Raw genomic sequence first — 26786 nt, 5'->3', positions numbered from 1 at the left:
TGCTCCTAGTCCTGCTTGCTTTCTAGGAATCTAGTAAAAATAGGGACCTAAAAGGAGCTCAGCAAAGGAACATTTTCATTTAGGGAGATCTAGGTGCCTGACTGCTTAAGATGCAGAGATTGGGACTAACAGGGAAGAGAGAGGATGCTGGGGGAAGGGGAAAGGAGGCAGGGGAGAGGATGCTGGAGGAAGGGAGAAAGTGCTGGGGGAAAAGGCAGGGGGCAGATGCTGGGAGAAGGAGGCATGGATCGGGGTAGAAGTATGCATAGAAAATATTTTATTTGTTTTTTTTTTTCTTTTGTTTCATTCTTTACATTCATAAATACATATTTAAGCAAATAAACTTGTGTTTATGATTAGAAATCCAATTTTATGGGCATATAAACTTTGCATGCATACAGAAAGGAAACAAAATAGAAAGCATTACGAACTACAATACTGATCTGAGGTTTGAAAGAGAGTGATGTATCCAATATGGCTCCCAAGTAAGAATATAAGAACATAGGAACATTAGATTTGGCATACTAGGTCAGACCAAAGGTCCCTTAAGCCTGTATCCTGTTTCCAACAGTGGCCAAGCGAGATCACAAGTACCAGGGCAAGATCCCAAGGGGTAGATCGATTCCAAGCTGCTTATCCTAAGAATAAGCAGTGGATTTCTGCAACTCTCCCTTAATAATATTTATTTATTTAGCATTCGTTTATATACCGAGGTATAGCAGACATTGCCTTCACTCTGGTTTACATTATAACAAACCAGTTACATTTAAATCCATAACAGTATAACAGTAAAAAATTGAATCAGAACAATAACTTAGTAATGGTCAATAAATACATTAAATATTAGAAATATGATTGTATAAAAAATCTTGTAGGGGGACGGTTGATACCGTAACAAAAGCGAGAAAGGTTTCTGTGAGTCAGGGCGGTCGTCGTAGGAGGGGGATTGCTCACGTAGAATGGAACGTACAGAGGATGAAATCAAAGATTTATGTTCTGCTGTCATTAGGTGAGCAACCATTGCAGGACTGTGAAAGTAGCCAGGCTTTAAGTTCTTTTTTAAAAGATTTAACGTTTACTTGCGAATTGAGGTGATGAGGTAATGAGTTCCATAATTTTGGGCCGACGATGGAGATGGCTCTATTTCTTGTGGAGGATAATTTGGCTTGTGAAGGAACATCCAGCTGACTTTTATATGTTGACCTTGTTGTACGTGATGAATTATGTAAATGTATAATATTGTCCAGGGCAGTGTAATCTACTTTATGAATTGTCTTGTGTAGGATTGTGAGGATTTTGTACTCTATTCTTTTTTCAACCGATAACCATTGTAAGTTGTAGAGTACTGGGGATATGTGGTCGGATTTTCTTTTGCCAGTCAGAATTCTGGCAGCTGCATTTTGGAGTAACTGCAGTGGTCTTAAGGTTGATTTAGGAAGGCCAATTAGAAGGGAGTTGCAGTAGTCCAAACTGGAGAAGATGAGGGCTTGAAGAACGGTTCTGAAGTCCTGGGGGTGAAGCAGTGGTTTTAGGTGTTTGAGAATTTGAATTTTGTGGAAGCCTTCTCTTGTTCTTGTTGTGATGTGTTTTTTGTAATTTAGTTCATTATCTAGCCAAATACCAAGGTCTTTAACGTTGTCTTTAAGATGAATTTGAATGTTGTCGAATTGGAAGGGTGGAGTGGATGTTGTACCAGAGGTTTTTCTTGTCATTAAAATACATTCTGTTTTGCTCATATTTAAGCATAATCTTAGGTTGTTCAGCAATTTTCGTATTGCATCGAGGTATGAAGCTGCTTTTGACATTGCGTCTTCTAAAGACGAAGTTATAGGAATGAACAGTTGTATGTCATCAGCATACATATAGAAAATGATGTTAAGGCTTGAAAGGAGTTGGCATAAAGGTAGAAGGTAGATATTAAAGAGAATAGGTGATAAAGCCGACCCTTGAGAAACTCCTGTTTCCAGAGGTATGGCCTCTGATGAAATGCTGTTGTAGGAGACTTTGAAAAACCTGTTATTAAGGAAAGAGGTAAACCAGTTAAGGGTTTTTCCAACGAGACCGATGGATTCCAGGCTAGAAATAAGCCTTTTGTGGTCCACTGTGTCAAAGGCTGCTGACAGATCAAGGAGGATCAGAAGGTGATCTAGTTTGTTATCGAAGCCTCTTAGTAAGGTATCAGAAAGATTGAGTAGAAGGGTTTCTGTACTGAGGTTTTTCCTAAAACCATGTTGTGTAGGAAATAGTATATTGTGGTCGTCAAGATGTTCGTTTAGTTGTTTCAGAACCGCCTTCTCTGTTAGTTTAGCAAAGAGGGGTAAGTTTGAAATTGGGCGGTAATTGTTTAAATCTTCTGGGTTCAGGTTTTTTTTCTTTAGTAGTGGCGTGATTGTAGCAATTTTTAATTTGGTAGGAAGCTCGCCCTCTATAAGAGATTTGTTGATGATTGCTGCTATTGTTGGGGCAATGGGATGAGCGATTTCCTTTAACGCTCTGGTCGGGATGGTGTCCATGTCATGACGTGCGGGGTTTATTTTTTTCAGCATTTTCTCTGTTTCCATGTTGGAGATAGGATTGAATTCAAGCCAACGACTTATGTTTGTTAATGTTTGCTTTTCTATGATAGATGGGGTGTTGAAGGCATCAGTAATTTTTGAAATTTTGTTCTTGAAGAAGATGGCTAAGTCTTGGCTCAAATTTTTGGTTACAGTTGTATTGGGGTTGTTGTTTTCGGCGATGATGTTGTTTACTAAATTGAATAGGGATTTAGATTTGTTGGTGGAGTTATTTATTTTTTTACCGTAATAATCACGTTTCGTATTCTGAATAGTTTTTTTGTAGGCGGCTAGTTGTGTGCGGTATTTCTGCTGTAATAAGGGCTGTTTGTTTTTTTGCCATTCTTTTTCGATTTTCCTGAGGGCCGTTTTCATGTTTTTTAGAGTGGTGTTACACCAAGGGTTTTTGTGTTCTCTTTTATTCTTTAAACGTTTGATTTTCTCTGGGTTAATGTTGTTGGCGGTTTCTTCGGTAATTTGATGCCAGGATTGGATAGCGTTATTTATGTTAGAAAGGTCGAGTTTAGCCAGCTGATGACCCAGTTCTTGTAGGAGAAGATCAGATTGAAATGGAGGTCGGTATTTGAAGAAATTTTGTGTATCCTTAGTGTTAGTTAAATTGAAATTTATTTGAGTCTTACATAGTAGTAGATGGTGATCAGACCAGGGAACTGGACTATGGAAAATTGAGGTATTTGAGAAGTAGTTATTAGTGAATATTAGGTCCAATGTGTGACCTGCTTTGTGTGTGGGGTTGTGCACTTGTAGGAAGCAATTTAAGCTTGAGAGCATGTCTAGAAAGGTTTGGCAGTTTTGAGATCTTGGGTTGGTATCTATATGGAGGTTGAAGTCGCCAAGAATGATTGTAGGTTTTTTCAAGTTAATGTAGGTAATAAGGAACTCAAGGAGTGGAGAGATGTTACTATCGAGAAGTTTAGGAGGGCAATAGACAAGGCAAATTTGTAGGTTTGGAGAGTCGAATAGTGCTACTTCAAATTGTTTTGGGAGGTTATGTGGGATCATTTTCATTGAAAGATGTTTTTTGATAAGAAGGAGAAGACCGCCTCCTCTTCGGTAATTGCGAGGGATTGAGAAAGTGTCATAGGCGTTGTTGTCAAGTTGGTTCAGTAAGGCTTGATCGGTGTTTTTGAACCAGGTTTCTGTAATGGCGATGAAGTCAGGGTTTTTTTCTTGGAGAATATCAGATATTAACATGATTTTTTTGGTTAATGATTGTGCATTGATGAGGAGGAAGGTGATGCAAAGTAAGTTTTTGTTATTTTTTATTAGTGGGATGTTTATTAAGTGCCTGTGTCTATTTTGGTGATGAAGGTTAGTTGGTTTCTCCATCTTAAGAGTGTCAGTGCTAGAAGTTGAGTGAGGTCCAGGTGTTGAATGCTGGATGCTGAATGAGGTTGTCTGAGTCCAGGTTAAGGAGTGCTGGATGCTAGTTGAGGTTGACTGATGTCTGGATGAGGAGTGCTGGATGCTGATTGAGGTTGTCTGAGTCCAGGTTGAGGAGTGTTGGATGCTAGTTGAGGTTGACTGATGTCTGAATGAGGAGTGCTGGATGCTGATTGAGGTTGACTGATGTCTGGATGAGGAGTGCTGGATGCTGATTGAGGTTGACTGATGTCTGGATGAGGAGTGCTGGATGCTGATTGAGGTTGTCTGAGTCCAGGTTGAGGAGTGTTGGATGCTAGTTGAGGTTGACTGATGTCTGGATGAGGAGTGCTGGATGCTGATTGAGGTTGACTGATGTCTGGATGAGGAGTGCTGGATGCTGATTGAGGTTGTCTGAGTCCAGGTTGAGGAGTGTTGGATGCTAGTTGAGGTTGACTGATGTCTGGATGAGGAGTGCTGTATGCTGATTGAGGTTGACTGATGTCTGGATGAGGAGTTCTGGATGCTAGTTGAGGTTGTCTGAGTCCAGGTTGAGGAATGGACTTTTCCTCCAGGAACTTGTCCAACCCTTTTTTTAATGCAGCCACACTAATAGCTTTCACCACATCCTCTGGCAATGAATTCCAGAGCTTAATTATGCGTTGAGTAAAAACATATTTTCTCTTATTAGTTTTAAATGTATTACCAAGTAACTTCATTGTGTATCCCCTGGTCTTTGTACTTTTCAAAAGAGTTAACAACCGATTAATGTTTATTCGTTCCATTTCACTCATTATTTTATAGACCTCTATCATATCTCCCCTCAGCCATCTCTTCTCTAAACTGAAGTATCCTAATCTCTTTAGCCTATCTTCATAGGGGAATTATTATATCCCTTTTATCATTTTGGTCACCCTTCTCTGTACCTTTTCTAATTCTGCTATATCCTTTTTGAGATGTGGTTGCCAGAAGTGCACATAGTACTCAGTCAAGATGAGGTTGCGCCATGCAGCAATACTGAGTTATTATGATATTCTCTGTTTTATTCTCCATTCCTTTCCTGATAATCCCTAGCATTCTATTTGCTTTCATGCGATGAGGGGCTGTCTGTCACCAGGGCGCACTGGCCCTGGTGTGGCAGCAGACTAGATGCCCCCCAACCTTCGATTGGGCAGTCACCTTGCTTGGACGAGGTGGGTGACCGAAACACCCTGGAAATGGTTACCTCCCAGAAGGCAGGGCCTTGCTTGGTTGTGGTGAGTCCCGGGCCAAATGTGGCATGCTGTCTGCACTGAAATGGGGCGCTCTGACAGCTTATCTATGTTATGGCTTGGGTACATAGTTGTGGTTCTATATTGTTATTGTTGTAATAAAGCTGTGGCCAATTTACTCCACATCTGGTCTCTATGGTACTCTTTATACATGAGTGTGTGCTGCTGTTGCTTCCCCCCGCACCCCCACCCCTTCCACTGGTGACAGATGGTTGCAACAGTCTGGGTTAAGCCTCTCTCAGCTCACCTTTTAATTATGCTTGTAGTCATTTAGCCTTTCATCAACCTTTTCTAATGCTTGGAATCCATCTAGTCTGGGCTTCCAAGATGGTATTTTTAAACAACGTCCATGCCTGAGCTGAACTCTTAACCTTTGCAGTTACTCCTTTCAGTTTTGCCTAACTATTTTTCTCATTTTAGCATAATCACTTTTTTGAAAGTTAAATGGTGTCACAGAAGATTTCTTTTTTGTACTCCTTCCAGTTATTAAGTCAAATTTGATAATGTTGTGATCACTGGAGATGTGATTCGGCCGAACCTTTTGGTTTGGCCTTCGTTATTGGCCCGCCGCAGGAAATTTCGTTTTCCCGCAGTTCGGGCCGATTTTTTTTCCGGCCACCCCGAAAGTTTAATTAACTACAACCCCCCACCCTCCCGACCCCCCCCCCCCCCAAGACTTGCCAAAAGTACCTGGTGGTCCAGCGGGGGTTCTGGGTGCTATCTCCCCTCCCGGGCCGTCAGCTGCCAGTAATCAAAATGGCGCCAGTGGCCCTTTGCCCTTACCATCTGACAGGAGCTATCAGTGCCATTGGCTGGCCTCTGTCACATGGTAGGAGCAATGGATGGCCAGCGCCATCTTAAAAAATGACGCGGGCCATCCATTGCTCCTACCATGTGACAGGGGCCGACCAATGGCACTGGTAGCCCCTGTCACATGGTAAGGGCAAAGGGCCACCGGCGCCATTTTTATTACTGGCAGCTGACGGCCTGAGAGGGGGAGATCACTCCCGGGACCCCCACTGGACCACCAGAGACTTTCAGCAAGACTTGGGGGGGGGGGTTGTAGTTAATTACATTTTCAGGGTTGGGGTGGGTTTGGGGTTTTTTGTTTTGTTTTTTTTTAAATGTACCCTTTCTCCCCCCCAAAAAAACAATAGGAAAATCACATGAAATTTCGTGGGTTTTCCTTTCATTTTGTCAGCCCCCGAAATGCAAAGAAATAGGAAATATCATCTTTATTTCCTATTTCTTTGCAAACGAATGCACATCCCTAGTGATCACTGCTGCCAAGTGGCTCCAACATTGTTACCTCTCGCACCTAATCCTGTGTTTCACTAAGGACTAGGCCTAAAATAGTTTCCCCTCTTGTTTGTATTTGTACCAGTTTTTCCATAAAGCAGTCATTTATTTCATCTAGGAAATTTACCTCTCTAGAATGTCCTCATGTAACATTCACCTTGTCAAGACAGAGGTAATTGAAAACCCCCATTATTACTGCACTGCTGATTTTGTTAGCACTCCTAATTTCTTTTAGCACTTCATTGTCTTTCAATTCATTCTGTCCCTTTTTCACCTGAAATTTCTATTCATAAAGTTTCAACATTGCTTTTTGATTCCTGTATAACTTTCATCCTGTTTGACTCAATGCTCTCTTTAACATATTGTGCCACCTCTCCACTAATTTTATCCATCCTATCATTTCAAGATAATTTATTCCCTGATATCAAAGTGTCCCATTGGTTATCCTCCTTCCTCCAGGACTGAGATGCCAATTATATTATCTAACTCTTCATCCAGTACTATACACTCTAACTTTCCCATCTTATTTTTTAAGCTTCTAGCATTTGTGTGCAGACATCTCAAAGTAATTTTTTTCCTTGTATTAACAACCTGCTCATTAGTTGACAGGGAAAATTTGGAATCTTTCTGAACTTTACTTAAAGACACCTGATCCCCTTTGGAATTTACTGTAACCTCTCTACTGGGATGCTCTATTTTCCGTGCTTTCTTAGTATTCTTCAAAGATACATCATTCTGAACCATGTGCTTGTAAGTGGCTGTCGGCTTTCCTCCATCATTTTATTTTATTTATTTTTTATTTAACACTTTTTTTATACCGGCATTCGTAGGACACATCATGTCGGTTTACAAGTAACTGAGAAGGGAAATTACAATGAACAAGGGAGGGGCTAACTGGGTAATATGCAAAATACAAAGGAAGAGAGTCAACAGCAGAATTACAACTTTTTGCATTCAAGTTAGGGTTAAATATGCAAAAGAACTTATAAACAAATTAAGCGAGGCATGTACATCTAGTTTAAAAGCTACGCTATCTCCTTTTTAAAGGTTAGTACCAGCAGCCTGATTCCACTCTGGTTAAAGTGGAGTCCATCCTTTCAGAAAAGGTCTCCCCTTCCCCAAAATGAAGTCAGTTCCTAAAAAACCTAATACCCTCTTCCCTGCACCATTGTCTCATCCACACATTGAGACTCTGGAGTTCTGCCTGATTCTGGGGTTCTGCATCATTTCAGAGAATGCTACCCTAGAAGTGCTGGATTTCAGCTTTCTACCTAAAACCCTAAATTTGGCTTTCACAACCTCCCTCTCTCCTGCACTTTCCTATGTCATTGGAACCCACATATTCCAAGATAGCCGGCTCCTCCCCAGCATCTAAAATCCTATCTACGTGATGCATGAGGTCCACCACCTTCGCACCAAGTAGGCAAGTTACAAAGCGATCCTCATGTCTACCAGCCACCCAGCTATAAACCTTCCTAATAATTTAATCACCAACTATAATGGCTGTCTTAACCCTTCCCTCCTGGGCATGTGCTCCTGGAGACTTATCCTTGATGCAGGAGGATACTACATCATTTTGAGGGCAGGTCCTAGCTACAGGATTGCTTCCTGCGTCATCAAGCCTAGGTTCTCCTTCTAGGTTACCTTTATTCTCCAAGGCAGCACAGGGGCTACCAGATTGGAGGTGGGAGTTCTCTACTATGTCCTGAAGGTCTCCTCTATATACCTCTCTGTCTCACTTAGCTCCTGCAGGTCTCCCACTCTAGCCTCCAGAGATCAAATTTGTTCTCTGAGGGCTTGGAGCTCTTTGCACTTAGTGCACACATAAAACCTCTCACCAGCTGAGCGATAATCATACATGTGCCACTCAGTACAAAAGTCTGGAAAGCCTCCCTCTTGATGCTGGACTACTTCCTGCATCATAATTTTGTTGATTTGTTATTGAGTTATAATTTCTAAGGGTCCTCAGGACTTAATTGTGATCAATGGGTGAATTAGGTATCTTTTTCTGAAGATTTCTTTGTTAACAATATTATTACCCTGTGCTATTTTGTTTTATTTTTTCCTTCTGGTTATTTGAATAAATTTAATAAAAAATAAATTAATACAAATAAAATGTCTAAGGGAGTAGGGATGTAAAGCTAACCTAAAGTGCTTTTAGTTTATAGATTTATTTTATATTTGTCTGGCAATGACCTTAAACAAACATTACAATTAATATACCTATATCTTCCTAGTTACCCAACTTATTGACTCTTGTTTTGAATCAAATTCTTTCTTTATAAAATCTGTAACAAATTACTCCTACCAAATACAATTATGTTATAAAATCAAAACATATAAAACCAAATACAAACAGATAAGGTCTAGCAAACAGGTAAGGTATAGCAAGGAAGAACGAGGTGCCAGCATGTGATTTTAGTCCTCTTCTGCTGCAAGTGGTGTGGGGCCTCTGGAACCTGGGGCTATGGAGTTCAAAGCCTGAATAGATCACTGTGACCTCTGCATTCCTCTCCCGGGGCTGCTGGGAACAATATGCAGATGATCCTTCGGGTCCTCTTCTGCTGAAAGGGGTGCAGGGCCTGTGGAAACTGGGACTGTGGAATTTGAAGCCTGGATCGCTTGCTGTGACCTCTGGAGTCCTCTCTCAGAGGCTGCTGGGAATGGTATGCAGATGAGCCTTCTGGTCCTCTTCTGATGCATGCACCTTGTTAGAGATCTTAATCTCATGTCAATCAAAAGACAGACTGGAAGGAAACAAAATAGGGGAGTAATGAGACAGAAATCATCTTTCTATCTTCTTTTAGTAAGATAAGTTTCTGTGCCATAAGTCACTCCTTAATCAGTGTTAGACAATGTGATAGGGGTGTGCATTCATTTCCTACATATTTGTAATCCACAACATATAGGGCCATATTCATTGTATTCGTGGGGAAGCGAAACGTATCGCGATTCCCCACGAATACAACGAATCTTTGCCGAATTATTCAGCCGTCTAAAGGAGCCAATTTAAACAAGCCACCACCCTCCTGAGCCCCCCAAGACTTACCAAAACTCCTTGGTGGTCCAGTGGGGGGTTCGGGAGCCATCTCCTGCACTCACACCCTCTGCTGCCGGTATTAAAAATGGCGCCGATAGCCTTTGACCTACTATGTCACAGAGGCTACCGGTGCCATTGGTCAGCCCCTGTCACATGGTAGGAGCACAAGATGGCATCGGCCATCCATTGCCAATGTATTTGCCCCCCGATGAATACAAATCCCGAATGCAACAGATGGCGTCCCTCTGCACATCCCTACAATGTGATACTTGTTGTATTGCTCCTAAATATGTATATTCTGGAGGAGAGGAGGAACAGTGGAGATATGATACAAACTTTAAAATATCTTAAAGGTTTAAATCAGTGTTTCCCAAACCTCTCCTGGAGGCATACCTAGTCAGTCAGGTTTTCAAGATTTCCACAATGAATGTGTATGAGTTAGATTTGCATACTATGGGTCGCGCATATAGTGTGTATGTTATAATATAGCTGCATCGCTGGGCACGAGCCAGCAAACGTGCGCCCATTTGTGCCCGAATGACTGTTTAAAAGTTACCATCCCTGGCTTTATCTGAACAGCATATTATGATGAAAAACTGATTTAGTGCACAAGATAACTGTTAGCAACCTTTAGTGAATTGGCCCAAGTATGTGCTAGAATGTATTTCCATGTCCCTGTCCAATAAATGATGTAGAAACAGCTTTATTTGCATAAATCTTAAAGGAAAAGTTACGTGAACAATTACAGGTTAAAAATATTTTTCAGACTAGATTTTTCATTTTATTTTTTAGAATATAACTTTGACTGTAAGGAACACGCAAGCATCAAACATAGGAGTCATTTTATCAAACCCTAGAGCCTATGCTAACCCTTTAGAGGAATTTATGAGGATTCTCATTCTTTGTCACAAGCTGTGTTCTGTTTGCCACAGACTGTTTGCCACAGACTGTTTGCCACAGACTGTTTGCCACAGACTGTTTGCCACAGACTATCCTTTGCCAGGCTCCAAATACTTCTACCAGGACAGGGAAGCCAGTAATAAAATATAAATTAATTTAAAGGGGCTGCATGATTGAAAACAGAGCAAAACTGCTTAGTGGAATTTATCACATAGAATGGTCGGGGAGGAAGCTTGCTTAGTGCCTGCAGTTTTACTGCTGGAGAAAATCCAGGGCAAAATTGGCAGCACATTCATGAAAAGTCAGGAGTCCGCATTATGTACACATATACTTTATTGACCTTGTTTGGCCAATTATATTAACATAAAAATGTGGGTGTGTTTGCCCATCCTGTGAATTCCTTTAATTAATTTCAATTATGCAGTGTTCAAAAATAGACTGAGTTCCCGTAAGAACTTTTTCTATGAACTGCCTATACTGTGGCTCTATTGTATCCATTTATGTTTAGCAGCTCTTAGAGTTTCTGGTTTGCTATTATACTTGTGTCAGTGTCAGTAGGTATTCGCTGCATAACAGTGCTGAGTTAAAGAAAACAAAAACGTTTTATTCTTAATATAGGCAGAGTATGCAAGCATATATTTAATTTGAAGGTTCAATCATTAGGGACGAAGAATAAATAACCACGTTTTTGTAACTCTGGGTGCAGCTTTTGCTATAAGTGTGAATAATATGTGACACGTTATCCTTAAGAGTTAAAGAAAGCCTCAAATGCATGTCTTTCAAAATATTTGTTACTTTGACAAAAGCAAGAAATATATGTATGTTCCAGAAATTCTAATGCACAAAACTTATACCAACAATACAGCATATGTGCTAATCTCAAAAAGGTGAATACTCTTGGAATTTTTAACATGCACTTTTTCTCTTGTACCTACTAAATAATAGGGAATGGCTAGTAAATTAATTATGAATAGGACTAGAGGGAGGATCTGGGGGGTGGGCAGCAAACACATCAAGTAAACGTACAAATGCTGTGAACTTTTATGCACACTGAGACTGGACAATGTTCAGAACGCTACTGTATGCATATAAATGTGGGGTTTTTTTATATTCCTGCATGAAACACAGAGAAAATTATACATTGGAACAAATAAAAAGCACGAGCCAGAAAGTACGTGTGCAGATTTAAATATGCAATATATGTGTATACTTTGTCCCCTCCGGCCTGTCCCTGTCCCTTTATTGGCGTTGAGAGGAGGTAAAGTATTTGCACGGTGAACAGCAAATTGTTCCGCGTCCCGTCCATACTCGGCCCGCGTCCGGGCCTACTCACCTCACCAAGACTCCCATGGGTCCCGGCTCATCCTCCCCTGCTTCAGCAGCGAGCTCAGCCAGGCCTCGGCGTCCCGCGGTGGCGGTCGCCGGGCCTTCCACCTCCAGCCATGCCTCATGGCGGGCTCGGCGTCCTTCGTGGCATTGGTCCCGCCCCTAGGCGCACGCGCACAGACCTCCCGGCTCCTTAAAAGACCAGGAGTGGATCCCAGCTCCGTGGCACGCCCTGATTGAAAGTTGTTCAAAAGGAAGTGCCTGCCTGCACTTCCTCGCCTTGGCAATCGGGTCCTTCACGCTGTGATTTCTCGTTTGCCTTTGTGTTTCCAGTGTTTGTTCCAGTCTCATTCCAGCCTTGTTCCAGTCCTGTTCCAGTCTCGTTCCAGTCCTGTTCCAGTGTCCTTCTGTTCCAGCGTCCTCCTGTTTCAGTGTCCTCCTGTTCCAGTGTCCTCCTGTTTCAGCGTCCTCCTGTTCCTTCGTCTCCCCAGGTAGTACCTCTTGGACTGTCTTCTCGGTACTGACCTCTGCCTGTTCCTGACTACGTTGATCGCCGCCTGGATTTGACCTTTGCCTATTTCCTAGACCATGTCTGTACACTGCCTGAAACTGACGTGTGCCTGTCCACTGACCAGGTCTGCACGCTGCCTGGAATTAACCTCTGCCTGTCCACTGACCACGTCTGCACGCTGCCTGGAGCTGACCTCTACCTGACCACTGACCACGTCTGACTGCTGCCTGGAACCTGACCCCTGCTTTGGCTGACTATCCACAGATTGACCACTGGTATTGACCCCTGCTTTGGCCGACTATCCACAGACTGACCACTGGTATTAACCCCTGCTTTGATTGACTATGCTACCTTGACTCTGGCCTTGATCCTTGCCATACATTCAGAGACTTTATTCTGGCCTTCTCTGGCACTTCGGACTTCTAGCCTAAACATCGACCACGCACCCTTGATCCTGGTGGGCACACCTCTGAACTTTCTCTCAAGGAGATCCTGCGATGCCCACCTAAGAGCAGGCGGTCCGGGTATCCAAGGGCTCAACCTGAGGGAGCCCCTGGTTGCTATTGGTAAAGCTCCAGTTAGCCTCTGTCTCCTCTTGTCCTCCGCCTCCTGGTGGCAGGCGCTCTCTGGGTTCGACCAGGGAGCCTACCAATCCTGCACTAGGCCAAGGGTTCAACTCCCGGCACAACACAAATGTACTTGTATCCACACTGAAGGAAAGCCAACAATCAAAAGGAGTTTTTATGCAGAAAAATATAAATTTACTCACATAAAAAAGTTTGATTATTGGCCCCTTATTTATTTATTTTCTTGGATTTCATATTCCTCCTTCTTCTTGAAACCGTAAAGTGAATAAAAAAACAAATGCTTGATACAACAAATACAATAATTCATAACAAAAATACAAACACAATATTAAACAAAAGAAAAATACAATAATACATTACATTATATACAATCCCTCTCCCTCGTCTCCTTCCCTCAACTTCCTAGCAATTTCATCTATCTTCTAACCTTTAAAATTTAAAACTTGGTAATTATTTCTATCATTGGTACCAACAATTTAGAACTTGATGGTTGTTTCTATCCCACCCCTTTCCAAACTCCCATCCACCCTAAGCACATTTTTTGATTTATAGACTGTCATTCCAATTAAAATGCAAGAGAAAAAATTTCACAACTGTCAATTAGGGATTTAGATAAAACAAGGGAGTGACCCTTCCTTTAGAAACAGATTAACTATTGTCCCTTTACTGACCATTGACAAAGTATCATAAAATAAAATATACCAAATAAATTTAAGGAGATATTAGATTAGTCATCCCAATTCCCTTAGCAGATATAAATGACAACATAATAATATTAAGATGTAGACAGAAGTCCAGCAGCAAGATGGAGGCTATCCAGTGTTTTGTACCAAGTGCCACATATATGATATATTATCTACCTGTGGTGAGAGGTTGTATGTGTGTGTAAATGCAAAGAGCTACTCTTAGAAAATGAGTCTGATCACTGGAGGCAAGAGTGACAAACCTGGAAGAACTGAGGCAGACAGAGAGGTACATAGAGGAGACCTTCAGGGACACAGTAGAGTAATCCTACTTCCAGCCCAGCAGCCCCTCTGCTGCTTTGAGAAGCAAGATTACCTAGAAGGAGATCATCACTCTGGTGTGATAGGAAATTATTCTGTAGCTAGGACCTGCCCTTTAAGCGATGATGCAGAATCCTCTTATACTGAAGATAAATCTCCACGGGCATGGATGGCCATTATAACTGGAGATACAATCATTAGGAATGTAGATAGCTAGGTGGCTAATGGACATGAGGATTGTTTGGAATTTTGCCTACCTGATGTGAAGGTGGTGGACCTCATATGTCACTTAGGGGTTCATTTATCAAAATGCGGTAAGTACTGCATGCGTTAGCAAAAGGGGTGTGGTTTGTGATAATGTAGTGTTTATCGCATTTTGCGAAACTTACCTGTGCGAAGAGCCAAGTTAGTGCACATTGTGATACCACTTCATATTCTGCGATAAGTGCCAAACCTGATGTATTGCCTGCATTCAACCACTGGGGGGACCAGGTTTTCAAGGGGGGAGAGAGAGAGAGAGAGAGATTGAGAGAGCGAACCTGGCCATAATAGCATGTCCCATACATACGTATTTATATCCCTAGGATAGGCCGACCTAGTAACTCGAGGTGGGGATTAGATAAGGGTGTAGGGGGTTAGGGGCCACTTTCACATTCTACATGAGACGTACGAACAGAACAGTGGTCTCTTGTGAAGATTAGCTGGCCTTCGGAGTGAGGAAACTCCCTCCAAGATGAGATTTGGGCAAGGGTCTCTCAACCTACCTAGGTTGAGAGACCCTTGCCCAAATCTCATCTTGGAGGGAGTTTCCTCACTCCGAAGGCCAGCTAATCTTCACAAGAGACCACCGGTGCGTGCAATTGGCCGCTCAAGACGTGGCATCACATGCCGTGACGCCAAACATCGTGACGTCACGTCTTGAGCAGCCAATTGCACACACAGGGGCCGCTTTCCCCCGTGCAGGCGTCCATCTTCGCCGGGAGGCAGGGGAGCCACGATCCGTTCCTGCTGATGGCCGGAGGGCTGCAAAAAAAAGTAAGTCACGCAGCGGGAGGCAGGAGAGGTCCGATGGGGGCTGCAAAAAGTAAGTTGCTTCGCCGCTTCACACTGTCAGTGTCTCTTCTTCCCTCCTCCCGAAGCAGGGCGCGAAAAGCAGCCTTGCTCCGGGAGGAGGGAAGAAGGGGCTGGCAGTACGAAGCAGTGAAGCGACTTACTTTTTGCAGCCCCCTCCGGACATCGGAGGGGGCTGCAACATTTTTTTCGCTTTTTTTTTTTTGCTTCGGGAGGAGGGGAGAGGACTGGGGCTGCCCCGGAGACCGGCACCCATGATCGCGGCCGGGGCAGGTGAGCGGGGGCTGGGGGAAAGCTTTGCTGCCTACCCTTACCCCTGCCTCTACCGCAGGGGTAAGGGTAGGCGGTAAGTTAGCAGGTTAAACGCGCGACAAAATGGCAGGGAAAGATAGCGATAGTCGGGGCGCGGGTTACGGGATGCTAGGGAATAGCTAATTCGCTCGTTTGCATGCAATATACATGCCGCGTGCGGAAGGGGTTGCCCGGGGATTTTAGGACGCGGTAGGAGTAGGTTAAAGGGGATTCGGGATCGCAGGAAGGGCTAACGCGGCCGGAAAGTGAGTAGAATGCGGGTTAGGAGCGGGGTAAACGCGGCCGCACTTTACTGGATAGACCTGCTTGTAACTACCTTATCTCCTAACTCACATCATTCTTTCCAGCACCAGTTCTCTACCCCTCTAATAAACAGGAAAGATAATTGCAAAGCTCACAGCCCTGCAGTTTGCATGAGCTCTGCACTAGCAGAACTCTCTGACCTCTTACTGAACTCTATTAAAACCTGCAGAGCAGGAACCCTCCAGAAAACTTCTAGAAGCATTTAGTGACCCTAGCTAGGGTTACAGAACTTTTTATCTGCAGACTTCACACAAAGTTTCAAAAGAAAAGTTAGCACATATTTTTCATTTGAAAATTGCCCACTAAAACTACCCACTCAAACATATTTATACCTGCTAATGTGTGCACATTGTATTTTTGGGGAAAATTACACACATCCTTTTGAAATTGCAAAAGTATGCATGTAATTACAAACTGCACACTAACCCTGCCCACAAGAGCACCTCTTCACACTGTGGATACAATTATGCACATACAGGCCCTCTGTGCATGTTTTTACCTGCAAGCAATGTTGTAAAAGTCCATTTCCACAGGAAAAGCATTGTTTTATTCGTGCAAATGGCTTTGAAAATTACTACCCCCCCCCCCCACACACACACACACACACTCACACACACACAATTGACAGGGTTTTGCATTTTGTTTCAGGGTTTCTTTTTTTTTTTTTTCTTTCAGGTTTTTATAATTTTATTTCATTTTTCTCATTTTAGCATAGGCTAATTGAGTACTAAAATGACTAATCCATGTAGTATGTGCTAAGTGGTTTTAGTGCATACTTAATGGATTTAAATTAGTGCATACTGAACTGTTTGGGCATGTACTAAAATGATAAAAATGAAAGAAAACAACATTTTGTTTTTGTAACTTTTGGATTGGAAAAGACACAAAACAAAATATTACGCTGGTATTTCCCTGTCATTTTAGAATGAAAGCATAACCCAGTTCATTGGGCTATCTTGCTTCATTTGTGATCATCTTTATCATGTTCAGCTGATCTGATGAAGGTGGCATAGCTGTCGTGAGCTATGTGGTCAGCTGGTCCTTGACATTTAGGGAAGCTTTTGTAGTTCTGGTCTCTCCTACAAGAAGGCTTATGGCCCCCTCCAAGATGAAGTCTCATTAGAAAAGTCCAGGTTGACAGACTAAAGAATAACAAATCACTGGGACCAAAGCTCAAACAAGAAATTGCAGACCTCTTTCTGGTGATTTCCAATCTATCATTTAAAACATCCACAGTGTCTGAAGACAGAAGTGTGGCCAAATTAGAGGATGTGCGAATAATATGTCGGGATCATGCGTGCCGAGTGGATTTTAAAAGCCACAGAAAATATGTAAATGCCGCTGCACATACATCTTGGAACATCTCAAAAAAGGGATGGGGCATGGTCTGGGTGGGGCATGGGCATTTTGGGACTTAACCAGAAATTTGCACATAAATACTTGTGCCGAGGCCTCTTGCCGTGTAACTTTCCTTCTGCTATGGATGGCATGTAAGACAAAAAAAATTATGAGCCATTTCAGAGGGGTATAAAGGGTCTGGGGTAACTAGGAGGTGTACAGGCTATCAAACCTGGGGGGGGGGGGGAGTTTGGAGGACCTGTCTGTTAACTAGGTGAAGTGGGAACAAATTAGTAAAACTGGGAAATGCGTTGACACGTGGAAATCCCCCCACTTGCATGGTAGAAGCGGGATTTGTGCGCACAGGCGCACGCCCATTTAAAATTTAGCACACATGTGCACGTGGCCAGGCTATTTTATAACATGCATGCAATTACATGCATATGTTATAAAATAGCCGTGTGCCTGGGCCTGGGCTGACAAACACGTGCATGTGTGCGCCCAAGCTCCAGTTTAAAAGTTATTGTCCTTTTCTCCCATCTTACTTCTTAGACTTCTGGCATTGGCATAAAGACATTTTAAATTATATTCTTGTTTGTATTAATAACCTACTTATCAGTTGACAGGTATTATTTGGAGTCTTTTAACTCAGGTGGTTCTTATAGGTACATCGACTACTTTTGCTTTTATTGGAACCTCTCTGTTGGGATGCCCTAACTCTCCTATTTCATTAGTATTTTTCAAAGATACCTCCCTCCAAACCATACCTGCTGAGTGACTGTTGGCATTCCCCCCTTTCTAGTTTAAAAGCTGCTCTAAATCCTTATTACATGTTTGAGTAAGCAGCCTGGTTTCACCCTGGTTAAGGTAGAACCCGTATTTTCGAAAAGGGCTACCCTGTCCCCAAAAGGTTGTCCAGTTCCATACAAAACTGAACTCCTCTTCCCTGCAACATTGTCTTATCCACGCATTGAGACGCTGTAGATCTACCTGCCTCTGGGACCTGTGTGTGGACCTTGAAGCATTTCAGAAAATGCAACCCTGGATGTTCTGGATTTCAACTTTCTACCTAAAAGACTAAATTTAGCTTCCAAAAATTCCCTCCCATACCACCCTATGTCATGGGTTCCCCCATGAATCACAACAGCAAGCTCCTCCCCAGCAGATTTGTGAGGTCTGCCACTTTCACACCAGGCAGGCAAGTTACCAAGTGATCCTCATGTCCACCAGCCACCCAGCTATATCTACATTCCTAATAATCGAATCACCAATTATGACAGCCAACCTAACACTTCCACCCTGAGCAATAGTCCTGGGAGACTTGCTTTTGGTGCAAGAGGATAATGCATCATCTGGAGAGCAGGTCCTTGCTCAGGATCACTTCCTACTACCCCAGAGTAGGGATGTGAATCATTTTTTGACGATTTAAAATATCGTCCGATATATTTTAAATCGTCAAAAACCGTTAGGGCCACGATACAATACCAATTCCCCTGATTTATCATCAAAAAATCGTAAATCGGGGGAAGGGGGAGGGCAGGAAAACCGGCACATTAAAACCCCCTAAAACCCACCCCCGACCCTTTAAATTAAATCCCCCACCCTCCCGAACCCCCCCCAAATGCCTTAAATTACCCTGGGGTCCAGCGGCGGTCCGTAGCTAAATCGGGGGAAGGGGGAGGGCAGAAAAACCGGCACACTAAAACCCCCTAAAACCCACCCCCGACCCTTTAAATTAAATCCCCCCCCCCAAATGCCTTAAATTACCCTGGGGTAGAGCGGCGGTCCGAAACGGCCTCCTGCTATTGAATCGCGTCGTCTTCAGCCGGCGCCATTTTGCAAAATGTTCAGCGAGGGTTCCTGACCCCCGCTGAACAACCTCCTGCAGTCGATCTCCTGCCAGCGCCATTTTCCGTACGGAAAATGGCGCCAGCCATACGCGTATGGCCGGCGCCATTATCCGTAAGGAAAACGATTCACGGCAGGAAATCGCTCACGGACCCCCGCTGGACCCCAGGAACTTTTGGCCAGCTTGGGGGGGCCTCCTGACCCCCACAAGACTTGCCAAAAGTCCAGCGGGGGTCCAGAACGATCTCCAGCAGTCGAATCGTGTTGGTCTATGGCCGCCGCCATTTTGCGGCGGCCATTTTGCAAAATGGCGCCGGCTGAAGACGACGCGATTCAATAGCAGGAGGCCGTTTCGGACCGCCGCTCTACCCCAGGGTAATTTAAGGCATTTGGGGGGGGGGGATTTAATTTAAAGGGTCGGGGGTGGGTTTTAGGGGGTTTTAGTGTGCCGGTTTTCCTGCCCTCCCCCTTCCCCCGATTTAGCTACGGACCGCCGCTGGACCCCAGGGTAATTTAAAGCATTTGGGGGGGGGGGAGGGGGGGGATTTAATTTAAAGGGTCGGGGGTGGGTTTTAGGGGGTTTTAGTGTGCCGGCTCATGATTTTAACGATTTTCACGATACTTTACACACCCAAACGGCAACAATACAATTCCCTCCCCCTCCCAGCCGAAATCGATCGTTAAGACGATCGAGGACACGATTCACATCTCTACCCCAGAGTGCTGGTCTCTAAGCAGGTAACCTTCCTGCTCCAAAGCAGCACCAGAGCTGCCAGACTGGAGTTGGGACTTGGCTATTATGTCCTTCAAGGTCTCTTCTATATATCTCTCTGCCTCAACTCCTCCAGGTCTGCCACTCCAATTTCCAGAGATTGGACTTGTTCTCTGAGAGCCAGGAGCTCTTTGCACAAGATGCAAATATACAACCTCTCACCAACTAGTAAAAAATCATACATGTGACACTTGGTGCAAAAGACTAGAAGTGTTGGGATGGTGGACCCTTGAAATGAGGGGGAGTTGGCGCTACCTGCGCGTAGGAGCCCCACAAGTCCCCACCACCAGTAGGCAGAGATGGCGGAGGTAGAGGCAGCATATTGAGGAGGCAGCGGAAGGACAGACCAGGGTCAGGCTAAGATCAGAGCAAGCGAAGCACAGCAATGTCGGGGTCCAGGCAGTGGTCAAAGCAGGCGGCAAGAAACAAGGTTGGTATCCAGGCAGTGATTGTGGCAGGCGGAGTTCATGCGGTGTCAGGATCCAGGCAATGGTCGAAGGCAGGCAGGAAGAAACAAGTTCAGTGTCCAGGCAGCGGTTGTGGTGTGCGGAGTTCATGCGGGATCAGAGTCCGGACCAGGATCAAGACAGAAGATCAATGTATAAATGAAGACAAGGAGGAAGGAGATGAGAACCACCGGGACATGAAGGGATGCTGACAACGGATGAGAAGAAACTGACCACAGATGAGGAAATACAGGAACAGCTGGATGATGGGAACCACAGACAGAAGACATGGACTCAGGAACCACAGGAAAGCAGGAACCAGGAACTGAAGACAGGAATGCAGGCAATCCAGTAATCCACTACTCCCTGAGGAGATGACCCATTGCCAAGGTGAGGGAGAACTGCTGAAGTGGTCTATTATAGACTGCTGCTGGTGTCCTCATTTTCGAGTGCCTTAGGTGTTTTCCCACCTTGGGAAAAACTGTGCTTCCATGGAGAGGCCTCCCCCGGTGGTGGGGCTGTAGGTAAGCGCAGCGGTCCATGGGACAGATCCATGGACAACCAAACATAACATTAAGGCCCCCATCTTGCTGCTGGACTACTGCCTTCATCTTAATATTAATTAAGTAATTAATTATTTATTTATTTAACATTTTTTTATATACCGAAGTTCTAGCAACAATGTTGCTAATCACTTCGGTTTACATGTAACATTGGAGTGACTTAACATGTGTGTCTTATAGGGATGTGAATCGTTTTAGGACGATTAAAATTATCGTCCGATAATTTTAATATCGTCTTAAACCGTTATGGAACACAATACAATACAGATTCTAACGATTTATCGTTATAAATCGTTAGAATCGTGAGCCGGCACACTAAAACCCCCTAAAACCCACCCCCGACCCTTTAAATTAAATCCCCCACCCTCCCGAACCCCCCCCCAAATAACTTAAATAACCTGCGGGTCCAGCGGCGGTCCGGAACGGCAGCGGTCCGGAACGGGCTCCTGCTCTGAATCTTGTCGTCTTCAGCCGGCGCCATTTTCCAAAATGGCGCCGAAAAATGGCGGCGGCCATAGACGAAAAAGATTGGACGGCAGGAGGTCCTTCTGGACCCCCGCTGGACTTTTGGCAAGTCTCGTGGGGGTCAGGAGGCCCCCCACAAGCTGGCCAAAAGTTCCTGGAGGTCCAGCGGGGGTCAGGGAGCGATTTCCCGCCGCGAATCGTTTTCGTACGGAAAATGGCGCCGGCAGGAGATCGACTGCAGGAGGTCGTTCAGCGAGGGTTCCGGCGCCTCGCTGAACGACCTCCTGCAGTTGATCTCCTGCCGGCGCCATTTTCCGTACGAAAACGATTCGCGGCGGGAAATCGCTCCCTGACCCCCGCTGGACCTCCAGGAACTTTTGGCCAGCTTGTGGGGGGCCTCCTGACCCCCACGAGACTTGCCAAAAGTTCAGCGGGGGTCCGGAAGGACCTCCTGCCGTCCAATCTTTTTCGTCTATGGCCGCCGCCATTTTTCGGCGCCATTTTGGAAAATGGCGCCGGCTGAAGACGACAAGATTCAGAGCAGGAGCCCGTTCCGGACCGCTGCCGTTCCGGACCGCCGCTGGACCCGCAGGTTATTTAAGTTATTTGGGGGGGGGTTCGGGAGGGTGGGGGATTTAATTTAAAGGGTCGGGGGTGGGTTTAGGGGTTTTAATGTGCCGGTTTTTCGATTTTTCGATTTTTCGATTTTTCACGATTTTTAACGATTTTTCACGATATTTTACCCCCCCAAACGGCAACAATACGATTCCCTCCCCCTCCCAGCCGAAATCGATCGTTAAGACGATCGAGGACACGATTCACATCCCTAGTGTCTTACATGGAACAGGAAATGAACTTGGAGAAAATTGAATAAATAACTAGTAACAAATAACATTAGAATAACATTAAAACAACAACAATAGTAATAGTAATGTTATATACAGGCGATTAAAATGAATCAATTATGAATAAAGGTATCTGCAAAATAGACAAGAGGGATTGGAAAGTTAATTCTATAGTTGTTGAACTAAGTGGTATGATATGGGATAGACCTGGAAGAGGGAGTTGTGAATAGTACTCCCTCTTTTATTGAGTTCATAGTTAAGTTTAGGTTGATAAGGAAGTAGGATGAATAAATTAGAGTCCTTTGAATTGATGTGGTATGCAAGCTGTTAATCTGGTAGTGACCTCTAAGGGGATAATTAATTCTTGATAAGGGCTGGGTCAATCCTGTGTTTTATATAAAACCCTGCTTAATTTTTAATGTGAAATTGTCTCTTGCCTATAAATCAAAGAATGAGCTGGAGTGGGAGGGATGGAAATACAGACACTCGAATTACCTATCTTATGCTTGTGCTTTTTATTTCAGGCACACACCACTAAAGAATATACCCCACTATTTCATCTTTCCCAAAGCAATAATCACAGATTCTCTTCAGTCACCAATAAAATCTTCTTCTCTAATCAATACTTCCACAGGAGTATTGAGAAGAAAAGAAGAAGAATATGTTTCCTTTTGGCAGAAAGGTGGGAGAAAGGTGAGATGGAGATCAGCATCTTGAGCATAGATTTGGAAGAAAGTGTCTAAGAGATACAAGAATAGAATCAGAAATCTTTGGCGCTCCATACTTGACCAAGTTGGCTTCTAGGGCCCTTTAACATGATTTCAAAATATAAGTCCAGCATTTGAGACCATTTGAAGGGTGTGGTGGGATTCCAGGAGGCATTTTCCTGGACAAAGACATAATTAATGTACATGGAAAAAGCTGTCATGCCTTAAGAATGTGCTCCCATGACTTAATGCATCTGGGTTACTAGCAGAAATTAAAAAAAAAAAAAAAGTTGTCCATGGGCAGATGTGTATGATGTGATTTGATAGGGAAATACATCAAAAAATGAATAACACATTCTGAAGCAGAGAACAGGAACAAGGCTTAACAATTCCTTAAACTCCATTTATATAAGATGGCTCAAATGTGTGACTTTCCTGCAATCCTATTTCTCAGCAAGTAAGGTGTTGATTGTTAATTACAGGTTTATCCCTGATTATCCCTGTGCATGAATTTGTTGTATACGTCCAAATTTGGCAGAAACAAATATTTTATTGCTATTAAATAGTAAAAATCCAGACTGCCATGATGCCTATGTAAATGGAATACATATAAGTTTCTAAGAGCTCAACAGTTAAACCAGCTCATGGTTTATCACCCAAGTTAACTTGTTGACAGGCTTGAGACACTGTTGAGCAGTACATTTAAGTTAATGATTTTCCTTTGCATATTGATATTAGTACCTGAAGTGGGAACATCTCATTTCCTGAATATGATTACTATTTTGAAATCTTATGCTCAGGAAAAAAAATCTGTTTCTATAAATTAAACAAGAAGTTCTGAGAACTTATAGCATCAGCTCACATCCCAGATATTAATGCATCTCATTTACTTGGTGGCTATTCCCCTGAGTTATCTGTGTCATGCAGAATAGTCTTGCATGTCATGTTAACTCTCCATTGAGAGAGAAAAAAAACCTCTAGAAGTGTGCCTATAAAAGTGCCTTGAGCTAGGATACAAGGTAAGAGGAAGGAACATGAAAAATTCATCAATGTTACATTTCAAATTGCTTGGGTATTTTAATTCCAGTAGGAAAGAACCCATGTCAGCTGAGGCTGAAGCTATAATTAAACTGATATGGCATACAAAATGGCCTCAAAACCCACTGTAGTTGTCATATGTTCTTTTCCCTATCTTTAAACTATATGGAAATCAATTATCTCAACAAACCAGCTGTAAGGCTTGTATACCAGCCACTTACTCCTGAAGTGAATAAATAAATTATTTGAAATTCATTATGGATGTGAAAAACTCTCCATGACCGAAAGCACCAGTCCATGTTATGCAGTCAGAGTCAGATGAAATTTTGACAAATTGCAGCACTGTCCTGTATCATAGGCTCGCAGAAGTGAAATGTTGTGCAAATACTAGGATTTTAAGATTGGGGAGTAGTGAGAAGGGAAAGGCATCATCTGACAAAGTGCCCACGATTTAATAGTATTTTACATTTAGTAGCAATTTTTTTTTCTGATTTGCCCTCAGAGTGACAGGTGCAGGGTAAAAAGGGGAGACATGGGAGCCTAAAAATGCCATTTGTTTTTCAAGGATGTTGGCAACCTGGAATAGTGATGGGCATCAGTGTCTATAGGATATGAAATTCAGTTGATGTGATGTCATTTTGGCTCTTCTGTAACCTGGTTATCTCTTGCCAAGCCTTCAAGTATGATTAGTCAGCTTGGAGAGGAGACTGAGGCTTATCAGCCACACTCCCTGACATTCTTGTCAGCTTTGGAAATGTGGCTAAAGGATTTGAGATGAGGTGTCACATCTCCATATCAAACCCCCATCGTGCCAGCCACAGCCCACAATTCTAAAGACTCTTTCCAAAAACATTAATGAAAGGGGAAACTGCTGAATTTGACCTTGCACTTCATTTTGTTTCTTCATACATAATAAGATTTTTTTTTTCTTTATGGTTTTCTTCCACAAACATAAATACGTATTTAATGCAGTTATCAAAATGTTCATTAACACGAAAACAAGGATTGGTGCAGAGTTATCTAGTTCTATTTCTGTAAAAGCAGCCTGTCTCCTCTGCATAGAAAGCAGTTGCTGACACATTAAAGACAGCATCTTGTGACAAGCTTGCTGTCCTGGAGTTATAACTGTACTCTGTCCTAGTTAAGAGGAGAATTTTCAAATAGATTTCAAATGACCTTTAATAAAATTGCCTGATTGACATGCAGAGTAAACCTTTCCACACATGTCATGTTCAATGTAAATTCAGCCAGATTGAGCAGAGGTGCTGCTTGGGGTGGAACTGAGGGAGGGATTTGGATTCACGCATATACTTTATATAATTTGTCAGTCTGCGTGTAACTTTTCAGGAAAAAGTCTCTGTGCACCAAAAAGCAGATGTAACATGTGCTAGGGTAGTTTTGGTAGGTTAATTTTCGAAGGTAACTTACACACGTAAGTCCGCTTTGAAAACTGATGTAACTTGTGCACCTGTTTTTGCCAACTTCCTTATGCTGGGTGTTTGAAAATTCCCCACTAAAAGAGCACATCAAAAATCAAATGATCTTAGCTATTTAGATTTTTGTATATAGTGAGGATAACTTTCAAAGAAATGCACATGGCCCCATATACATGCATATGTTTTTTCATAGCGCACACAATCTTCCGGTTCTTCCGGAGCAGGCTCATTCCAAGATGGCCCCCACGGCAAAGCAGCCAAACGTCACCACCCTGGTGGGGGGAGAAGAGCATTAGCTTTTCCTCATTTGGGGGGATTCGTTGCTATAATCGGTGAATGAGGCAGGCCTGGAGGGACCTGCAGGCCTGATTTAATTGGCTGTCTTCCTATCCTCGTGGGTAAGTAAATTGTGGGAACTAGGAAGATGGTTGGGAGTAATGGGGTATGGGTATGAATAGGAGATATGAGGGAGAAATTGGGGTAATTGTGGTTTGGAATGCGGGAAGGGGGTGTTGGGGTGGTTGGGAAAACGGGGGCAATTGGTGGGACAATTGTGGTTTGGGGTATAGGTAAGGGTGTTAGGGGTGGGTTAGGGTAAAGAAGGCAATTGGTAGGGCACTTGTTGGTAGTGGGTATTAGGGGTGGGACAGGGCAATGGGGGCTATTGGTGGGGCAATTGTGGGTTGGGTGTCAATAGGGGGTGGTAGGTGTGGGTTGGGGGCATGGAGGTCATGGGGTAGGTTTATGGGCTTGTGGTAGGAAATGAGGCAATAGGAAAATATGGATACTGAAACGGTTTCATATTACATTAATGGCATGACCTATGTACATGTATAGCAAATGTATAGGCTTGAACAACTTTAATAAAAGGTTGGGAAAAATAGGGACAATTATAAAGGTCCTAAGTATAGTAAAGATCCAAGAAAGAGAAATATCCTCAGAGATACAACTGAGGTTTTGTTGCTGGCCCCTCTTGCACTGCTGGCCTGTGCCTCTCTTCTGGAAGGGAGGCATCTGGAACAGTCTTACTTGTAAACTTGCATCCTGTGTAGTATCTGCTGTGCTGATTCATCCCTTTGAAACCATAATGCATCTGAATGGGGTTGTCCGAAAGACTGCACTGCCTGCTACAAGGTACCTTGGCTATTCTGGTATTGTCCCAGCTCTGGTTTAATTTCTGGGCATGTGGTGGGAGACCACTTATATTAGCCTGCAGGGAGAGCTAAGAGCCATCAAACAGACTCAAGGATTCAAATGAAAAAATAGAAACATACCTTTCTTGAGATCTCTGATTCTGCTACATTGAACTAACTACTTTGTGTTACTTTTTCTTTGTATAGATTGAGAGCCTCAAGAAGAAGGTCCAGGACCTGACACATAAAGAAGGGGAGTGTCTCATTACTAGGAATCCTCTCCTACTAATGCAATGCCCTCTAACTGCTTGTATGATGAGGCACATCACACCCTGGAGCATTTGAGCTGATGGATTGACACATACACTTTTTGCTTTTTTCACAGAAAGCACCAGGCTAGAGGAGGAGGAAGAGGAAGCCAAGCTCTCTGCCCCTTCTGCAGCTGCAGCAGCTTCCACCACAACCACCACCAGCTGTGGTGGACCCAGTGGTAGCACTACAGCCACTCCCCTCATCTCCCCACATGGAAGGCCCCAGGCCAATAGCCCCACCAATCCATCGTCCCCTCCTTGTAGGGCCTTCTGCTATTTCTTCCCCGGGACCTCGGGATGCAGGTCCTGAGGCTGCCCAGTC

At 43.6% G+C, this 26786-nt stretch overlaps 1 long non-coding RNA gene across 1 annotated transcript in view; it reads left to right on the top strand.

Moving 5' to 3' along the window:
- LOC115088500 overlaps positions 1–26549 on the top strand; it is a 53334-nt gene extending 26785 nt beyond the window's left edge. The window contains exons 3-4 of the long non-coding RNA XR_003855795.1: positions 25214–25418; positions 26361–26549. This is a non-coding gene — a long non-coding RNA (uncharacterized LOC115088500). The remainder of the gene's footprint in view (positions 1–25213; positions 25419–26360) is intronic.
- The last annotated feature ends 237 nt before the right edge of the window (positions 26550–26786 follow it).

Source organism: Rhinatrema bivittatum, chromosome 3 (assembly GCF_901001135.1).
Source record: "Rhinatrema bivittatum chromosome 3, aRhiBiv1.1, whole genome shotgun sequence".
Lineage (NCBI taxonomy): Eukaryota > Metazoa > Chordata > Amphibia > Gymnophiona > Rhinatrematidae > Rhinatrema > Rhinatrema bivittatum.
This window is presented reverse-complemented; position numbering and strand designations above follow the sequence as displayed.